Source organism: Phocoena phocoena, chromosome 12 (genome assembly GCF_963924675.1).
Source record: "Phocoena phocoena chromosome 12, mPhoPho1.1, whole genome shotgun sequence".
NCBI classification, from domain to species: Eukaryota; Metazoa; Chordata; class Mammalia; order Artiodactyla; family Phocoenidae; genus Phocoena; species Phocoena phocoena.
The window spans coordinates 7,022,023-7,041,430 of NC_089230.1; the positions used below are offsets into that span (position 1 = coordinate 7,022,023).

The 19,408-nt window shown below is 45.4% G+C and overlaps 1 pseudogene; it reads left to right on the top strand.

The window, feature by feature from the left end:
* Positions 1–521: 521 nt before the first annotated feature.
* LOC136132379 (U2 spliceosomal RNA) lies at positions 522–618 on the top strand (annotated as a pseudogene).
* The last annotated feature ends 18,790 nt before the right edge of the window (positions 619–19,408 follow it).

Consider the following 19,408-nt stretch of genomic DNA (forward strand, 5'->3'; position numbering starts at 1 on the left):
ACCAAATCTGGGTTTCTGCTTTCCCACCCAAGCTTTTCGATTCTCAACCCCGTCACAGCTCATCTGGGAAGTCTCTAATTGCTATTAAGGTTTTCTGCAAACGAGAAGACAATGTATATTACTTGTGTAATTAAAATGATCCTGTCAGATACTTCAGAATTTTTACGGCAAATCACGATTCCAGGTACAAAATGATGTCTCAGGCACAAAATTCAGCCACGTGACCATTTTTCTACATTATCTTCCTGGTGCCAACTGAATTGCAGTTTCTGTTATGTAAACGTGCATCACATTTTACATCCTTGGCAAATACCTACAGAATTTAATTTCCTGTTGTCAGTACCCCTTCTTAAAGAGCTGTGTCTCCCATTCCATTTGAAATGTTGATATAAAACCTCAGTTAGCTGGGGTGAGCGAGGGTTCTTCTTTGGACGTAAGTCCAAACTTGGCTCCCAAGCTTCTCCTGGTGGGTCATCAGCAGATGACTAGTACCATGGAGTTCTACCGCGTGTGCTTTTTTTTTTTCTCTTTCGGCCTTTTGGCTAAGATCAAGTGTAGTATCTGTTCTTATCAGTTTAATACCATGTGTGCTTTTAACTGACACCAAATTGACTCTTTACACTTGGCTAAGAAGCATGAAAAGACAGGACAAAAGGATACACAGTGCAGACAGTTACATCTGCCCCTGCGCTCAGAAGGTGTGGGTGTGTAGGAGAGCAGCAGTGAATCTGACCCTTTCTCTTCTGATTTCCGGCCCCCACATGAGTGTGAGTATACTGTATTGTTTTTAAACAGCACAGCCCAAATAACCCCAACCAGCTACTTCAGCTGGCCCTCAGCCTGAGAAACAGTCATTTGTTTTAGCCCTGGAAGAAAAACTGATTTATTGGACTTATTGAGAAGTCCATTGGTCTCCAGAATGGCCATCCCCTCGTAAGGAAACTTTAAGGGTTACATCAGTGACTCAGTCCCCTTTGCCGTATTCTCTGGACTGGAGATTGAACCAGGTGTGAGCAGTGATGCCTCGGTCGCTCCCCTATTTCCAGTTGGACAATGTCACCTTCTAAGGGCCCCTTAGAAGGGGCCCTGCCAGTTTCTTGCTGGACAAATGCACTTTCGCCCCATCCCCCTTCTGACTTGGGCATCTCTGACCTGTTCCTTTTGACTTCTTCTCCCTCTGGAATCCATGAAAGGAGAAATATCCTTTATATGCACTACATTTTGTATTGTCTCTAACGTATCAACTTGTTCAATAGCCAACCACGTGGGTAAAGTTCTCTCCGCCCACCCTCCTCCTCTTATACACCATCTCTCTGTTCCCTTCTCACTTTTCCTTCTTCTTTATTTCCTTAATTCAGCTTTGCTTCAACCCACTGTCTACCTGGCACTTTGCAGGAGCCTCGGATGCAAAGGAGGACACTTTGCAGCCCAGAGCCCAGGAACACAAGCCCAAGGGTAGCAGACAAAGATGCACAAATCCACAGAAGGCCAAGGTCAAAGGTAAACATTCTAGAATTCTCCACCTTGAAAAAGACAATTGCTCGCAACTGAATGAGTGCTGGCATAACATTGGCCACCATATAAACCTTTCAAGGGCATTCACAGACACCAGGTTTGCTATAATTTGGACTTGACATAAAATTAGTACAGCGACATAGCCTTTGCTTTCAAATACGAGGTAGGTTTTTCCAGCAGAAGGTATCCTGGGAATTTGCAAGACACAAATAAATGTTAAAAGAAAATCCCTTGATTAGAAATATAAGAAATATCTTTCTGAGAAAAAAAAATTATCTCATTAATAGTATGTTCATACCTGTCACCTACTAGGAGTTAATAAATGTGTCTTGAATGAACGGGTAAACTTACTTGGGTAAATGAGTACATTTTTCCCTGAATAGGAAAATAAATACCTGTGTATCTTAAGTCTTGTCCTGCATTCTAACTGCACAGAGATCACAGAACAAGGAAATGTATCTTCACTTTGAGGAAGGAGGCATTGAGACCTTCCCTGGTTCTTTTGTGCTTTTCTTAAAACGGATAATCTAAACATACCTTCTTTCTTTTTTTAAATAAATTTATTCATTTATTTTTTGGCTGTGTTGGGTCTTCGTTGCTGCGTGCAGGCTTTCTCTAGTTGTGGCGAGCGGGGGCTACTCTTGGTTGCGGTGCGTGGGCTTCTCATTGCGGTGGCTTCTCTTGTTGCGGAGCATGGGCTCTAGGCATGCAGGCTTCAGTGGTTGTGGCGTGTGGGCTCAGTAGTTGTGGCTTGCAGGCTCTAGAGCGCAGGCTCAGTAGTTGTGGCGCACAGGCTTAGTTGCTCCGCGGCATGTGGGATCTTCCCAGACCAGGGCTCGAACCTATGTCCCTTGCGTTGGCAGGCAGATTCTTAACCGCTGCGCCACCAGGGAAGCCCTAAACATACCTTTGTGAATGTATCTCTTCTTTTAAAACAACAGCAACATCTGGTTAGAGGTAGTAGTACTCATAGCAATCATGTATCAAGCACGTGTGTCCCAGCCACTGCGCTAAGAACTTCACAGACACAATCTCATTTGCTTTTCTCTTCCACCCCTCTGAACCGGTTGACTTCATCTGACCCAGGAAGAAAGAGACCCTTGAAGAGACTGATTTGCTCAAGGTCGCCCAGTGGCCTCACCCGCCTCCTTGGAGGCTGAGCTCAGGGTTCTGGACCCCCTCACTGAAAAGCCCTTCCTTCAGGGACAGGGATGCAAAGATTTGTTTCAGCTGCATCCTTAACCTCAAAACGAGTGCATCATTCCAGGTGAACAGTTTATGCTGCAGGATTATTTACTCACCCAGTTAACCAAGTTCAGTCAACTGGCTCTAAGCCAGATTTTTAAAAATGTATCAGAATCCAACATTGTGACTCCCCAAATCCCCATAGGTGCACGAAAGCAAATACATGGAAGACATTGGTGAGCAAGTGCAGTGTGACTGAAGACTGAGTTTCAGAAAGACACCAGCTGATGCTGTCAGCAGCTTCCCTTCCCCAGCTTTTATCCAAGCTCCGTGTTGTCCCTTCACAGCGGGGTAACACAGTACTCTTTTCATCCAAGTAGTCGGCGGTTTTATTGGTTGCCTTTTTATTTATCCAAGATTGTGATTGTTCTAACTAATGTTTTATCACTTCCTTGAAGAAATCTATCATTGGGTTTCATAGATAAAGGCGAGTAATGCAGTTTATAAAATAACCAAAATATGTCCCTAAATTCCACTATTTTAACAGTAACCCTGCTGCCAAGACAACAGACGCTAATATTCTTATCCGTGTCTTTTGTATCCTGTAGGAAAGAGTTCACTAGTATAATAAGATAGAACTGTTTGGGTATTTCTCTGTGACCCCACCACCACCACTGCTGTTTGGGGTAATATTTGAAGGATGATTGTGTCAGAGGAAATACTGTGAATCTAGACAAAGACAAGCTGTGTAAAGGAAACACGCAGTAAAGAAAATCTATAGTTTACAAACCAAATAGAATTGGAGCACCGGCGCAGAGCTGCCAGGTTGCCTCCCCTGATGTAATGAACAGTGATCTCTTCACATCAAATGTCCTCTGAAAAGAAAGTGGCCCCTGCCTGGACACTAGGCAATTGTCCGGGAGCCAGTTCGTTCCTGGAAGAGACCAGGGGGACTTGGGTCCCTGAATCGTGGACCAAGAGATGCTCCAGATGTGAAACAGTGCAGCTTTCATGACATCACGTGGGCGGCGCTGGGCAGATAGCAAAGAACGGGGAAACTGGGCGCAGGATGGAAGAGTCCTGGGAGGTGGGGAAGGATTCCAAAACTCATCCTCCACCCTCAAGAGTCAAATTTCAGTCTTTCAAACAAATCAGGAGAGAAGGAAACCAAAATGAAAAAGAGAATTTTCTTCATAACTGTGTGCTTCTGAAGTGCAGTGCCATTCATCTGAAGTCTGTTAGATACAATTAGAACCCAGCTATCCTTGTCTCGAGCATGCTTTAGGATAATTGCTTTGATGTGCCCATAAAACATATTAATAATAACTCACTGCTGAGATTTTATGTAGAACTTGGGATGCCTACAGTCTTAAAAGGATGCCTAGGACATATGGGGGGAAAAGCAAAATGATAAACTGTCCGAATGGAGAGATTGAAGTTCAGCTACCTTAAGTTCCAATGAAAAGTAGGCATGATCATGAACTCTATCTGCCTACCACCATAGTTAGGATGCCCCTGCCACAGATGCCAGCAAGAGAGGAGACAACCAGGGCTGGGGCACCTGCCGTGTGCACAGCCTCACGCCTGGGACCCGTCCTCTGGTGGAAAGAGCGCTCTTTAAGTAGAGTTTTCTGCTGGGGCTCTTTGATACCAGATATGAGTAGACAACTTCCGTCAAATATGAGGGGGGAAAGTCTGCCTCACTGAATGCTGTGCCCCGTGGCAATGAATGTGCTGTCGGTTTCCACAAAAGCCTCTTTGTGACAGATCACCTCTGACACCATGAATGCCATCACAGCAGAAGCTGTGCCCTTCTTTGTTGTCGGACGTGAAATCCTACAATGCAGAGCTCCGTCCTCCTCCTGCTTTCTTTTTACAATGCTCGTTTGCATTCCCAGTAGTTGGAAGTGATGGTGGAGCCTGGGTGCTTGTAGGATGTATGAGGGATGCTTAACAGAGATTCTGACATGTTTCACTTTGAACAGGTTTGCCAAGTTCCGGATGGTGCCTCTAAGCACCAGTAACTTAAATATCACCCAGCTGAGGACAAAAAGCCACGGTTGCAAAATACATAACCTGTTGGGTGTAGGGTTTCTGCCAAGATCAATGAGAAGAGCTTGAAGGTCGTGTGATTCCCACATGGAGTTCATGGACTGTGCTCAGTCAAGCACCTTTTGAAGTCTGAAGACACATCGAGAGAACTTTTCATTCTTCCACCCATCTCTTCATTCATTCAACTAATGTTTACTTAGGGACTTCTGTGTGTGTCATGTTGTGCTAGGTCCTGAGTTGAGTTGGTTAAGCAGCAAGAGATAAAAGTGTATCCGGGGGAAAATTACATAATCTCTGAAAAAAAGATCTACAGAAACATTGCATTAGATCATAACATCGAAGCAATGTTAAATTCCTGAATGTTGTCACTATATTGCAGTTATGTAGGAGAATGCCATTGTTCATAAGAGGTGTATATTCAGGGCTAAAGTATTATGATGTGTACAACTATCAGATAGTTTTGGCAAAAAGTATATATGTGCGTGTGTATACGTACAATGTATCTACAGTGTATATATATTATGTATGATATATACTATGTGTGTGTATGTATCTTCATAGAGAAACTGTTGCAAAATAGTAACGATTGGTGAATCTAGGGGGTGTTCATTATATTTATCTTGCACTTTTTCTATGGTTTTTAAATTTTTCACAATAAATATTTAGAGGAAAATTCATCATGTCTAGCTTTAAGGAGCTTACAATCTGGAGATCAATTTTTTTTTTTCTAATAAAAGGGAAAAGAGGGGAAGATTAGATTTAAAACATAGGGTCACAGGTCACTTGAAGGATGTTGAAACTATTAAGTCAAGGTTGGGAATCTTTGGTGAGGAGGTCTTGGGGGCCCGTGCCAGCCATACCCAGAGACTTAAGCATAAAGAAGGAAGCCCCATGGCAGACGATGTTGGGTCCAGCTGAGCCCCAGCCTTTACCCGGGGGTCCAGCCGGGTTCCCACCCCCAGTGGGTGCCCTCAGGGAAGCAAACACTGCAGGGCTCCATGGAGACCCCCAGCACCTGGAGACGGGCCCCTGCTGTAGACGAGTTCCTCAGAGAAGACGACAGCAGTCCAGCGTCTCATCTATCCTATCAGCCCGACCTTCATGCCACAGATGTCTCCAGTCACTGCAGAAATGATGGCTGAACAACACCTGAAAGGGTCTTTAGTACTGAGGAAAGCAAAGAGGATGTTTATGAACATAAATCAGAAAGAAGATGGAACAAACACCTTGGCGTTGTCCTTCTTCAGAAGGACTTTACAGAAGGTGATGGAAAAAGACACAGGGATACAGCGGGCAGCCAGGCCTGACCGGACTCCAGTCCCAGGGGCTCTTCCCCGCTGCTATACAAGGCTCAGCCCCCCTGCGGGGCTAGGAGAGGCCTGAGCTTCTTAAAATGTTAATGAAGTCAACACAAGATGGGGAGGAGAGAAGAGTGGCCACGAGGCAGCCTCCTTTCTCCTCTGAGTTTTTCTGAACAGTACCACCACTCATATCTTCCCCACGTCCTTCCTCTCTAATGGGTTATTTACACTCCCGTTTCAACTTCAACAGTGTCTCTGGAATTGGTCGCCACCTTCCCAGGCTCACTGTCACTACCGTGAGGCTTCTAACTGGACTTTCTGGACTCGTGCACCAGCCCCCTTCCCCCTGTATCTCTCCTATCTGATTCTTAGAAAGCAGCCGTTAGGCCTTCTCACAGTGCTAATTCTTGGCTCAGGGAAGTACTGTTTTGTGATTTTAAAACATTTAGGGCAATACACACTACTATATATAAAATAGATAACCGATAAGGACCTACTGTATAGCACAGGGAACTCTACTCAATACTCTGTAATAACCTACAAGGGAAAAGAATCTGAAAAAAAAAAAGATACATATGTATGCATCACTGAATCACTGTGCTATACACCTGAAACTAACACAACGTTGTAAATCAACTATACTTCAAAGTATATACACATATATGTTATATATGTAATGTATATATTCTAAAAATAAAGCACTTAGGGGTTACTCAGTTTGGTTCCCCAACTTACGGCTTACTGTCCAGAGTGAGAGCAGGCAGCGGACATGTACCTCTTCTGTCTCACTATCTTCCTGCTGGAGCTACAGGCAAGAGCCTCTCTCCTACCCTACCCTGTTCTAGAAAACTGCCTGCTCTATTCTATGGAGCCAGATGGGGTGATCAAAGCTCTTGGCAAACACAGCCCAGCGTTCCTAAAGGAAGACAGAGGAAATGGCCCTGATGTCCCAGCAGGGCTCTTGCGTTTAAAGAGAATAAGCCGATGGGAGACACATCTGAGAACAGAACCTGGACAGCCTGCACCAGAGCCAGAGCTCGTTCAGTAAGAGCCCGCTCTCTTCAACTTCCATCCTTCACACCCTTTGTCTGAGTTTATCCCTTTGGTATTTATGCCTTCGGATGTACCTTCACACAAGTACAAAAGGATAGTCTGATTGGCTGGAACAGAATTCTAATACATATGTAATCATAGTAAATGACAAAAATAAAATCAATTATTTTTCCTTTTTTACTCGATTTTTCATACTATGTGCTAGCTTTCTGAAGGCAATGGAACCTTTTTATGATTTAGACTTTTTCCAGCACTTATTTATTTATTATTTACTTACTTACTTATTTATTTATTTATTTATTTATCTGTGCCGTGTCTTCATTGCAGTGTGTGGGGTCTTCAGCTGTGGCATGTGGGATCTAGTTCCCTGACCAGGGATCAAACCCGGCGGGCCCTCTGCATTGGGAGTGCGGAGTCTTTGCCACTGGACCACCAGGGAAGTCCTATGATTTAGACATTTTCAACACTGAATACCAACAATGGTTTTCCAAAAATGATAAGTGCAAAGCTATTAGGTTATTTCCAAAAGATTTTTAAATTTGTTTATCCTTTTCCTCTCGGACTGTGGATGATGAGCAGATGACCAACATTGCATGACAGGAACAAAAACACAATGAATAACCTATGAGCGTCCTTCCCCCTTGGCTGAGCAGCTCGTAACGGGGGAGCTTGGGTGTTGTTGGCTGAAGCGATTGGATACATGGGTCAAGGACACAAAAGAACAGCCAACTGGAAAAGCAAAGTGAACTGGATTGACCTTAAGGGCAGAGATCTTTTTCTCTCCCGTAACTTCTTATGGGAGAAAAAAAGATCTAGAAAGAGGAGAGCAGAGGAAGGTGGGGTGAGATAGACGAACCCCCATACAAGCTGAAGTCTTGGAGAGTCTGGGGGTTTGGGGTGGGGGAGAGGGAATTAGAAGCAATTCCCATGTGAGCTGTTGAGATTTTGAGAGTAAAGAGAATGGGAAAGAGGACATTAAGAAGAATTTGAGTGTGTTTTGAATGTGCCCCTTTAGAGAGACAACAGTCAAGCCTTAAGTTACTTTGAATTACTGTATTTCTTCTGAATGGGATTTTCTCCAGAGACAGGCCATAAGATGAACAAGGACTGATGAATTTATGCAGATTAAAAGTGCAAGATAAGGGAGATCAGCTCAGTGCTTTGTGACCACCTAGAGGGGTGGGATAGGGAGGGTGGGAGGGAGACGCAAGAGGAAGGGGTATGTGGATATATGTATACATATAGCTGATTCACTTTGTTATACAGCAGAAACTAACACACCACTGTAAAGCAATTATACTCCAATAAAGATGTTTAAAAATATATATATATATATATAGAAAAAAAGAAAGAAAAAAGTGTAAGATAAGAGTAAAATTAATTTAGGAAAATCGGCTTAGGCCCCCGTGTTCCCCCAGGGAAGCGTCAATGTCTGACTCCTAGAGGGAACTTTGTTCCTGGGTGTGGAAAGAAAGACCAATTCACCAGGAAATGGCCAGTGTGAAAATTCAGATTCAGGGATCCTTGTAAAAGGTATTTTAACGTGGACTAAAAGATCTTTCTAACTTTGCAAACCTCTTCCTAACCCATATGTGACCAGGGCCTAAGAGGTCATTCTGATTTCTTAGTTCATGTTTTCCTTGGTATTTCTTCCTACTGTGATTTCTAAAAATGTATCAACTGATTCTCCACCCCCCTTCCCAGCTTTTTTCTTTTTAAGTAACACCCTTCTTAAGCAACACTTCACCTATACAAGACCTGAGAGAAGGAAATCATAGAGAAGCCAACACAGTCACAGGCACATTCTCTGAAATTCATGTGGGTTAGTCACACTGAGTTGGGCAAGCACTTCTTAGGCCTCAGTTTACGCTGACAAGCTTGGTCATCAGGCTTCTTAAGTAGTCATCTTCAGAAAATAAAAGGTTTTTAAAGGAATAAGAGTGGCCCTTGGTGCTCTGCTCGTGTTCAGGGTTCAAAGGAATAGATGGATGTTGGATAGAAGAGTGGATGGATGGGTGGATACTGGGTGGGGGAGGGCATGGATGTTGAGTGGATGTTGGGTGGGGGAGTAGATGCATTTTGGGTAGACATTGGATGGAGTAGATGGATGTTGGGTGGGGGAGGGGATGGATGTTGGGTGGATGTTGGGTGGGGGAGGGGATGGATGTTGGGTGGATGTTGGGTGGGGGAGGGGATGGATGTTGGGTGGATGTTGGGTGGGGGAGGGGATGGATGTTGGGTGGATGTTGGGTGGGGGAGGGGATGGATGTTGGGTGGATGTTGGGTGGGGGAGGGGACGGATGTTGGGTGGATACTGGGTGGGGGAGGGGACGGATGTTGGGTGGATACTGGGTGGGGGAGGGGATGGATGTTGGATGGGTGTTGGTTGGAGTGAATGGATGTCGGGTAGATGTTGGTTGGAGTACTGGATGCATGTTTCCCTCAACAGCCAGTTTTGGGGTGAGGTGAGGGTGGGAGATGGGATGTGGGGACAGAGAGTTCCCCTGGCAGTAAAGAGGACAAGCAGGCAGGCAGGCTGAGGGCTGGGCTCTGTATGAAGGTAGAACGTGGACAGACAGCACTCAGTGTTTCCGGGCCAGACTGGAAAAGCACTGCAGGTGCTCAACATTGCATAGACTCTTATGGCCAGATTTCAAGTGTGAGTCCGCTGTACCTACAAAGAACTTCTGTTCCCATCAAAGAATGTATCTCTTACCCAGTTGGTTTTTAATTGCTCCCCAGCACCCAGATGACCCATGTTTCTCCTGTGGCCTTTTCTCAGCCGGTTGTCAGTGAAGGGGAAAGGCACAGACTGAAAAGGAGTTTGAACCAGTGGTGCTAACCGCCAGCCCCAGGAAGCCCCACCCCCATCCTAGCCTCTGGAGCCATCATTTCTGTTTGGCCTGGGCTCTGTCCTCTCCCGCCCTCTCTGTGTTCTCCCTACTTTGCCGCCCAGAGGCTGCCATCTGGCCTTTCCCATTCCTCCCGCACCTGCAGGGCCTGGGAAACAATCCCCAGGGTCCAAGTTTGTGGTGTCAGTCACTGCCTTTGTTGGAACATGAAGGGATCCTTCTGGAATGAGTGAATCTATCAGTCATTCTTCATTTCAATTACCATCTTAGAAGTAATTCTGGAACTATTACTCAGGGACCTTGGCCATAAGAATTTTATAAAATTCTGGAGCCATTACAACTGTCTGTTTCCCTAGAGTGATTCATGGTAACTTTAAAAGTGAAAAGGGCCTGTCATGGGCTAAATCATGTCCCAACCTCAAATTCATATGATAAAGTCCTAAGCCCCAATGCCGCAGAATGTGACTATATTTGAAGATAGATACTTTAAAGAGGTAATTAAGTTAAAATGGATCACCAGGGTGGGCCCTGATCTGATATGATTGGTGACCTTTTTAGAAGAGGCGATAAGGACACAGACACAGAGGGACAAGCATGTGAAGACGCAGGAAGCAGAGGGCCATCCACAAACCAAGGAGAAGCCAGCTCTGCTGACACCTTGATCTCAGACTTCCAGCTTTCGATTGTTTTAAGTACCACCGCCAGGTCTGTGGTGCTTTATGATGGTAGCCCTAGCAAACAAGCACAGGGACTGAATACCCACATGCAGGGGAAAACAGAAGGCTTTTCGCCCTCATCTTATAGGAGCGGGAAGAGGAGGGGAGGAGTGGGGGACAGGCCAAGAGGAAAGGGAGAGGCCCCGTCCCCAGGAAAGTGACTGGGGCTCACAGCAGAAAGACCCCTGTGAGATCCCACCTGCAATATTTTACGGCCGAGTGGAACCCCAGCTTAAGAGAGTAGGGTAACGTTTAGAGGCAGAACCACATTTACACACCCACAGCACTACAGACGATAGGTGAATGCAAAGAGGGGAAAAAATATAAAAAGTGGACTTCAAAATGCAAAATGCATTGAGTCTGAGCCCATCTTGCAAAGGGGAAGCTGGCTTTTGCCGCATCTACAGGGTCTCATGAGCGTCACCTCACTCCCCAGTCTGGAAGGCACGAGGCCTCGGCAGGTGTGGCGGTCACAGCCTTGGACCAAGAATCGAAGCCGTGGCTTCTGGATCAGCTCCCTTCAAACTGGCAGCACGGTTCTGCTTTCCACTTAACTCCTGTCACACCTCTGCTTGAGCATCTCGAAAAGGAAGAAATGGAGCTAGCTGGTCTCTAAGGACGCTTTTGTACTAAAATTCTATGGTTTTGACTCATAATGATTCTTAGTGAGTCAACAAGAAAAAGGCTAAATTATGTTCTGAATATTCTAGTTAAGAAAACAGGCAGGCGTGAACTCTATTGTATAAATGTCTCCATCACAGTTATTTGAATTTGAAAGCCATTTTGTCGTTTAAAGATGTAAACGTGGAGGAATTTTAGTGGAGCTTCTCATCCTCGGCAATTCTAACTGGGGACTAGCCGTGCCTGTCTTTCTAACAATACTTCTTCAGGACCCTCTTGGCACAAGGAGATTGTGTGTGGCGCATTTCCCGGGTCGGACAGTTCCACTGTCTGAAACAGCATGTTTTTATATTAGTCTGTTTAATAGTACTTAAAGTTGACCTGCCACACATAATTCCAGTTTTCTTTCAGAAGTAGGGTTATCCAAGAAAACAAAAACTGGGTATTTATAAGGCAGTTAGCATCTCCCTTCCTAAGAAGTCAGTGGTTTCCAAATATCGAGAATCTATAGTCTTATACATCCATCTTACATTTATTTTAAAATTATAGTTACTTCAAAGCTAAAACAAAGGGAGTTGAAGATTGTATCCCTGTCCATTTTCTCTTAGCTACAGACACATTTACTTCTTGTTTAAATATTTATAAAAGTGACTTCTCAATGTCTGCAGAGACCACCAGCTCCATCTGCCCTGCAGGGTGCAGGACAGACCCCAGGATGGGAGGGAGCTGGTCCCGAGTGAAGAAACATCCCCTTCTCTAGGGACTTCCATCCACTTACACCTCACTTCCCATCACTGCTGCGGACCCCAGGCTCTTCTTTCCTACGTTTTATTGGTTCCAGTTTCGTGTTTTGTTGGTTCCTTTTCATTCCATGATGAATATTCTCACTTAAAGGAAAAGAATAATTCTCTCAGTCTGGAACCTTGAACCTCTGCTTTTCTCTGGGATTTCCTGCAGTAAGGAGACACCCTCGGACATCCTGCTGACCGAGGCAATGCTGGGAGTCAATCCAGGTCCCACTCACCCAAAAAGGGAAGCCTCTGACCCTTCCTCTGTTTTCTCTCAGCAGAGCACAAATACTTCTGTTTCCCATTACTCATTCAACAAACGTTCATCAGAGGTTTATTATGTTTAGGTAGAGTCATAGAAAGTTGGAGTTCCAAGGAATTTTAAAAAATAAGCTGGACCAATGCCTTCATTTTGTGGTGAGAAAACCAAAGCTCTTGAGACCAGTGACTTGCCCGACATAGAGATCGTGAAGTCTTCTAGTGATGGACAAAACTGGAAAGCAGTTGGCTACATGCTGTCCTGAGCATATCGGGGCTGACGTCTTTTTCTGCTGGTTGTGGCTTCAGGAAGGGCCGAGGGGAGGGTGGTGCTGCCCCAGGCCTCTGTGCTCACCCCGTTCCTACGTCGAATGAATGCCACCTCCCCACCCAGGCTCCCTGGGCCTGGACTGACCTGACATTCCTCCACCTGCATCGTGCTTCCTCAGCTGTAAACAGGGAGCTGGGCTCAGATGCTCCCAATGGCACCTGCACGGTTCAGCACGGAGAACTTCTTTAGCTATAGACGGTGCTCCAACCCAGCAGAATCGGCATCACCTGGGAACTGGGTAGAAAGGTAAGTTCTCAGGCCCCGCCCAAACCTACTGGATCAGAAACTCTGGGGGTGGGTGCGGCCCAGAACTCTGTGACGTTACCAGCCCTACGGATAATTCTGGTGTATGCTGAAAGTCTGAGAACCGCTGCTCTAATATAAATAAAGGACCGAGTTGGCAGGCTGTGTGGGAATCGGGCCTCATCACTTCACTACGGGGAAGACGATAAACAGGGACCAGGACTTCTTCAAAAATCATTAGAGCAAGTACATTTTCACAGACAATTTAAAAACATGTCGTGTCTTCCATTTATTTTACTGTGGTTAAATAATCTTGATTTTTTAAAAGAACAGCAGTGTAGTTAACCAGGCCTCTCTCTCTGATTAAATGTACAATACACAAAAAGCTTTCAGAGATGGTCATTCAATAATTAACTTACAGAGATCTGTGCAAATTATTTTTCAGAGCCATGTCATGGAGTTTCTCGGGGTGGGTGGTGACTTGTAAAAACAAAATGACTTTAGATTTAAGTCGCTAGACTATATACTCAGTCACAGTGTTGTGAGAATAAATATTGTCTCCTTTGTAACTTCATTTTTTACTTGAAGTATAGCTGATTTACGGTGTTTCAGGTGTACAGCAAAGTGATTCAGGTATATCTACATACCTATATCTATCTATATAGATATACAGAGATAGATTCTGTTTTTTCAGATTCTTTTCCATTATAGGTTATTACAAGACACTGAGTAGAGTTCCCTGTGCTGTACAGTAGGTCCTTGTTGTTTATTTCATATATGGTAGTGTGAATCTCAAATCCCTAATTTCCCCCAACGCTTTGCCCTTTGGTAACCATAAATTTGTTTCCTATGTCTGTGAGTCTATTTCTGTTTTGTAAATAATTTCCTTTGTATCATGTTTTTAGATTCCACATATAAGTGATATCATACGATATTTGTCCTTCTCTGTCTGACATCACTTACTAGGGTCATCTGTAGGTCCATCCATGTTGCTGCAAATGGCATTATTTCACTCTTCTTAAAAATTTTTTTATTGAAATGTAGCTGATTTACAATGTTGTGTACGTTTCAGGTGTACAGCAAAGTGATTCGGTTATACATATATACGTATACATATATATTCTGTTTTTTTCAGATTCTTTTCCATTATAGGTTATTACAAGGTATTGAGTATAGGTCCCTGTGCTATACAGTAGGTTCTTGTTGGTTATCTATTTTATATATAGTGTTTCATTCTTTTTTATGGCTGAATAAATATTATCTTTTTTCTTAAAAGGCAAGCTGAACACCCCTAACAGTTTGCAGTTATGTGCAATCATATTCTGTAGCTCATTTTGTAATACAAAAAGCTGACTAAGGTTTCCAGTCGTTATGTTATTTGGACAAAGATGAGCCCTGGGCTATGAAATGTGAGGCAGGATGTCCTTTTGAGCGGTGGCCCTGGGTTATATCAAGGCAGGAGAATGCCTTGTGTCTGGGTGAAAATCACCTCACCTCCCACTTTCAGGGCCATTTTTTATATTTCAGTGATAGTAGTGATAGTCAAGCTATATATTGAAAGTTTGGTTTTGTTTGTTCATTTTGGTTTTTAACTCTAAGGAATAAGTCCTGCTCCGGGGATGTGACCCAGGGCCTACACTTCATTGCTTTCGAGTGAAGAAAAAATGTTGGTTTTTAGTTGAATGAAGGGACTTAGCAAATGTGGGAGCAGCCCCACTGTAAAAGAATTAAAGGATTCAAGTGGTACCACTGTTGCTTTCTTTTTCCGGAGGAAAATAAGCGTTTGAACTTGGAGCTTTGGAAAGTGGCTACGTGTGCAGTGGGCCCCGGGCTACCTTCGCCCTTGGATCCTCACGGTTCCCTGCTGAGTCGGCGTCCTGCTTCCCCGAGCTCCTCCCACACGAGGCAGGCTGCGTGGCTCTGCAAGCCCTGCGGTCCCCGCCCTACCCCACCTCCCCGCCCCCCGCCGGGCAGGCAGCCTCCCAGCTCTCAGCAGAAGCATCCCTGCGGTTCTGCGTCCGCACAGAGGGACTGAGTCCCCATCTGAGGGAGGCGTCCAGGGAACCTGCTGAAAACCCTGCTTCGTGGTTCTCAAGGGCGTCTTCAGGTAGACGGAGTGTACTGAGCACAAGGTCAATGTCATCGCGACGCTTTCATCAGACCAGCACCCTGAACTATCCGCCTGCGTTCATTCAGGCGCTGGAGGAACAGCCCCAACCCGGAAAGAGTGGTCACAGCAGCCTCGCAAAGTGCTCCTGCCCTTGGAGATGTGGCTGCTCTGCCAGGCCACCTTCAGCTTCCTCACTGCCAAATCCAGTGCTCAACTCCCGACCCCGTCTTCCTGGAGGACCGCTGATGGCGCCCCCCTCCAGGCTCCAGGACACCGTACCCTCGGGCGGTTTTCTTCCTGCCTCGTTCATCTCTCTGTCCTCTTCCCTGTTCCTTCCCTCCCCCCAGCCTCTTACTGCTGGGGGCCCAGGGCTCAGTTCCCACCCCTCTAACCTCCCTGCTGTCACTCCGCACTGAGCACGGCCACGATCAGCAAGCCAGAAGCTCAGATAAACTACTAATTCTGTAGTGCAGGTATGTCCCCAATATTGCGTGGTGCCCGATATTTACATGGCTAGCAAGTAAGTGTCGCATGAAACATGCCGCTGGAAACTCTTCATCCGCATTCAAGTTTAATTCAGCCTCCCGTGTTTCATCTGCCAACCCTCAGATGATCTCATCCAGTCTCGTGGCTTCCGATGCCACCTATACGCTGACTACTCCCAGACGTTTATCTCCAGCCTGGATCTTCTCTCCAGAACTTTACACTCCCACTGCCAACGCCCCACTTCCACAAGGATAATTAACAGATGTCTCTACCTCAACATGTCACAAACGATGCTAATCTTTACCAAAATACCTGCTCTACTCACAGGTAATTTCGTCCCCGAATTTGCTCAGCCGAAACCTCAAGCACAAACCTTGATTCCACTCTCTCTTCAGGCCCCACGTCCAATCCCTCAGGAAGTCCACTGGCTCTGGCTGGTCTGCCACCAGCATCTCTTGCTGGATCACTACAAACACCTCCTGCTCACGCGTCTGCTTGGTCCGTGCCCCATACGGCTTCTCCTCAACACACCAGCAAGAGTGATTGTTTAAAACCTCAGTCATGTCATGTCACTTTCCAGCCCACCGCAAGGCTCCCCAAACCACTCAGCATAAAACCCAGAGGTCTTTACACCGTCCTGCAGAGCCCCACGGCCCAGCACCCCATGCCCCTCTGACATTATCTCGTCTGCGGCCCTCCTTGTTCCTCTAACAAGCCAGCATGTCCTGCCACGGACCCTGGTCCTGGCGACCACCCCTAGATCCCCCAATCTTTGCTCAGTCCCACCTTCCCGGTGAAGCTTGCACTGACCCCCTGCTTCACATTCCCACCACTCACCACCCCTCACACTGCAGACACTCCTTGCCTGACTTTTCATTTTTCCATAAATATCCAATTCTAGCATATCATAAACATTTATTACAATTATCACTTGTTTTCAGACTCTTCCCCTTAGAAAGTTCCACAACCGCAGGAATCCTTGTTTGGTTCCCTCGTGTACCTGGCACCTGGCGGAGGGCTGGCCTCACAGCCACAGGTAGACATAGTGTTGAATAAATGGATGAATGAATGAATCACAGAGGTGATTGCAGGAAGCACAGATCCAGGTAAGCCCATGTTCCTTCCAGAGCACAATTCACTGGATGGAACAGAAGAGAAATCACTTGCAGAACTTAAATCGCCCTTCGACTCCTTCCTCCCCACTCCCTCTCTGTCCCTCGCAGTTAGATGCGGGCAGGTTAAATGCAAATAAGACGCAGTTGCCCTATACCTCCAGGTGGGCAGAGGCCCAGGGAAACCACCCCAGCAGTTTCCTAAGACAAACCTTCTCGAGGCCAATCATTAACTTCCTGGCTGGCAAACAGCTACTTGTTCTCGGGGCTCTGCTGCCCCACGTTCATGTCTAAGAGACGAACGACCCACAGGGAGCCCCGTGATGTCGACGTGATGTGTTGAAATGAGTCTCACTGCAAATGGGACCATAAGCCGTGCCACTTGGTTACTAATAGTTATTTTCCTGGGTGAGGTTGTCAATTTTAGTTCAAGAGGATCCTGTGAATGCCACGTTTCAGGGGATGAGATAAGGGAAGAAATCATGGGTGTTGCTTGCTGAAGTGACTTATTCATCTTGACAAAAATCACATGCAAGGGAACCAGGTTGGAACTGGTCCCTGACCGCCTCCCACGACAGCCTCAGGGACCTTGATCCTGGGCAGGGTGACAGGGTGCCGAGTCCACACTTCACGCTAACTGACTTGGATGAAGGTCCAGCTCGACTTCCCTGTGGGAAATTCTCAGCCTCCCTGAGCCTCAGTCTCCTTTTCTGTAAAATAGGGGTGCTATGCCAAAGGCGTGCTGGGAAACACACGTGAAATATGAGTGTAATGTACTTAGCATGGCGCCTTGAGTATAGTGAGTACACAATCCATTGTAGGTACTTTCATTCTTCGGGAAGAAAGTGACAGATGCTGGCTGCTGGGTCCTAAGAAAACAATTTAAAACAAAATTTCCCAAGCAAGGTGAAACTCATTTGCCTGAAGGGTGCAGTTTTGCTTCGATGAATATTTAGAAATCAGACAGGAGTCTACATGTGAAACATCTTTGCCCTGGCCAGATACTTGGCTGTTCCCACAATGACAATGTAGGAACAGCCTGTAATCTTAAAGCAACACTCTGGCCAATGTACTTTTTAGTCCAAATTATGTGCATGAAAAACACAAACTCTTTCCAGAACCAAACTAGATTCTGTAATTGGTTCTTGGCAATATTTATCAAACCTGTCTTCAAAGAGTTGGTATTAAGTAGTAGAGGCATGATATATATATATATATAGTTGTTATAAAGAATGCTAAACTATAGGGCACGTCCTTACAATAAAGGAAGGAATCAAAACAGATCCACGTGGAAAAACAACCAACAACAACACAGAATGATTACAAAGCATATCCCAACAAATACAAACTATTGGAGTTTATACAGATCATCTTTGGCCACGCTTACCTATGATATTCTTGCTGAAGCCCTTTTCATAAACCAAATTAAGAATCAGTTCCATTCCCGGGTACCTTGAGTAGATTAATATTGGGCTGGGAGAGCATAAAACCTGTTGTTTTTGAGAGGAGATCTTGAGTTTTCTCTTAGATAACAGATGGAGAAATTGGTGTAAATAGATTTTCTTTTTGGCTTTTTTAAAAATTGAAACAACATGCATGTGGAGAAGGGCACCGAACCTAAGTGTACACGCATCAGTGAATTTGTCCGAAGTGAACCCACCCATATAATGACTACAGAACAAGAAACAGAATATTTCCAGTACCCCAAAAGCCCCCTACCCTCCTGCGCCTCCAAAGGTAACCCATCTTAACTTACGGTGTGTAGACTGGTTTTCCCCGGTTGTGAACTTACTGATGGAATCACGGAGTAGGTAACCTTTGGTGTCTAGCTTCTTTGGTCAAAATTGCCCTTGAGATATCTTTCCACATTTGTTGCATTTAGTTGAGTTCCAGTCATTTCCTTTGCTGGATAGTATCTTAGAGTCTAAATATACCACCCTTTCTACGTATGTTCGTTATATGTGCTATACACGCTCTTTCACTGTGGATCAGGTTGTTGTTGTTTACTGTTACACATAAAGCCGCTATGAAGACTGTTGAACGTGTGCGTGCATGTCTGTTGGGCGTATGCCTAAGGGTAGAATTGCTGGATCGTGGGGTATGCACACCTTTGACTTTTTCAGAACACATGACACCGCTTGCCAGAGCGGCTGCATCTCTTTACCTCCCTCTAGGTATATTTCATCCTTTGTATGGTAGTCATTCTGATGGGTGTGTACTAACAAAGTTAAACATCTTTTCAAATGTGTGTTGATTTGAACATTCTCTCTTGTGAAGTGCCTGTTCAAATTCTTCCCATTTTCTATGAGGTTGACTTTTTCTTACTGATTTGAAGGCTGTTTTAACACATTCCAAATAAGGGCTCTTTGTCAGTCATTCATGTAATAATATCTTCTCACTCTCTGTAGCTTGTCTTTTTTTTTTTTTTTTTTAATAAATTTATTTGTTTATTTATTGGCTGCGTTGGGTCTTCATTGCTGTGCGCGGGCTTTTCTCTAGTAGTGGCCAGCGGGGGCTACTCTTTGCTGCGGTGCGCGGGCTTCTCATTGCGGTGGCTTCTTTTTGTTGCGGAGCTGGGGCTCTAGGCACGCGGGCTTCAGTAGTTGTGGCATGAGGGCTCAGTAGTTGTGGCTCACGGGCTCCAGAGTGCAGGCTCAGTAGTTGTGGTGCAGGGGCTTAGTTGTTCCGCAGCACGTGGGATCTTCCCAGACCAGGGCTCGAACGCGTGTCCCCTGCATTGGCAGGCGGATTCTTAACCACTGCGCCACCAGGCAAGTCCTGTAGC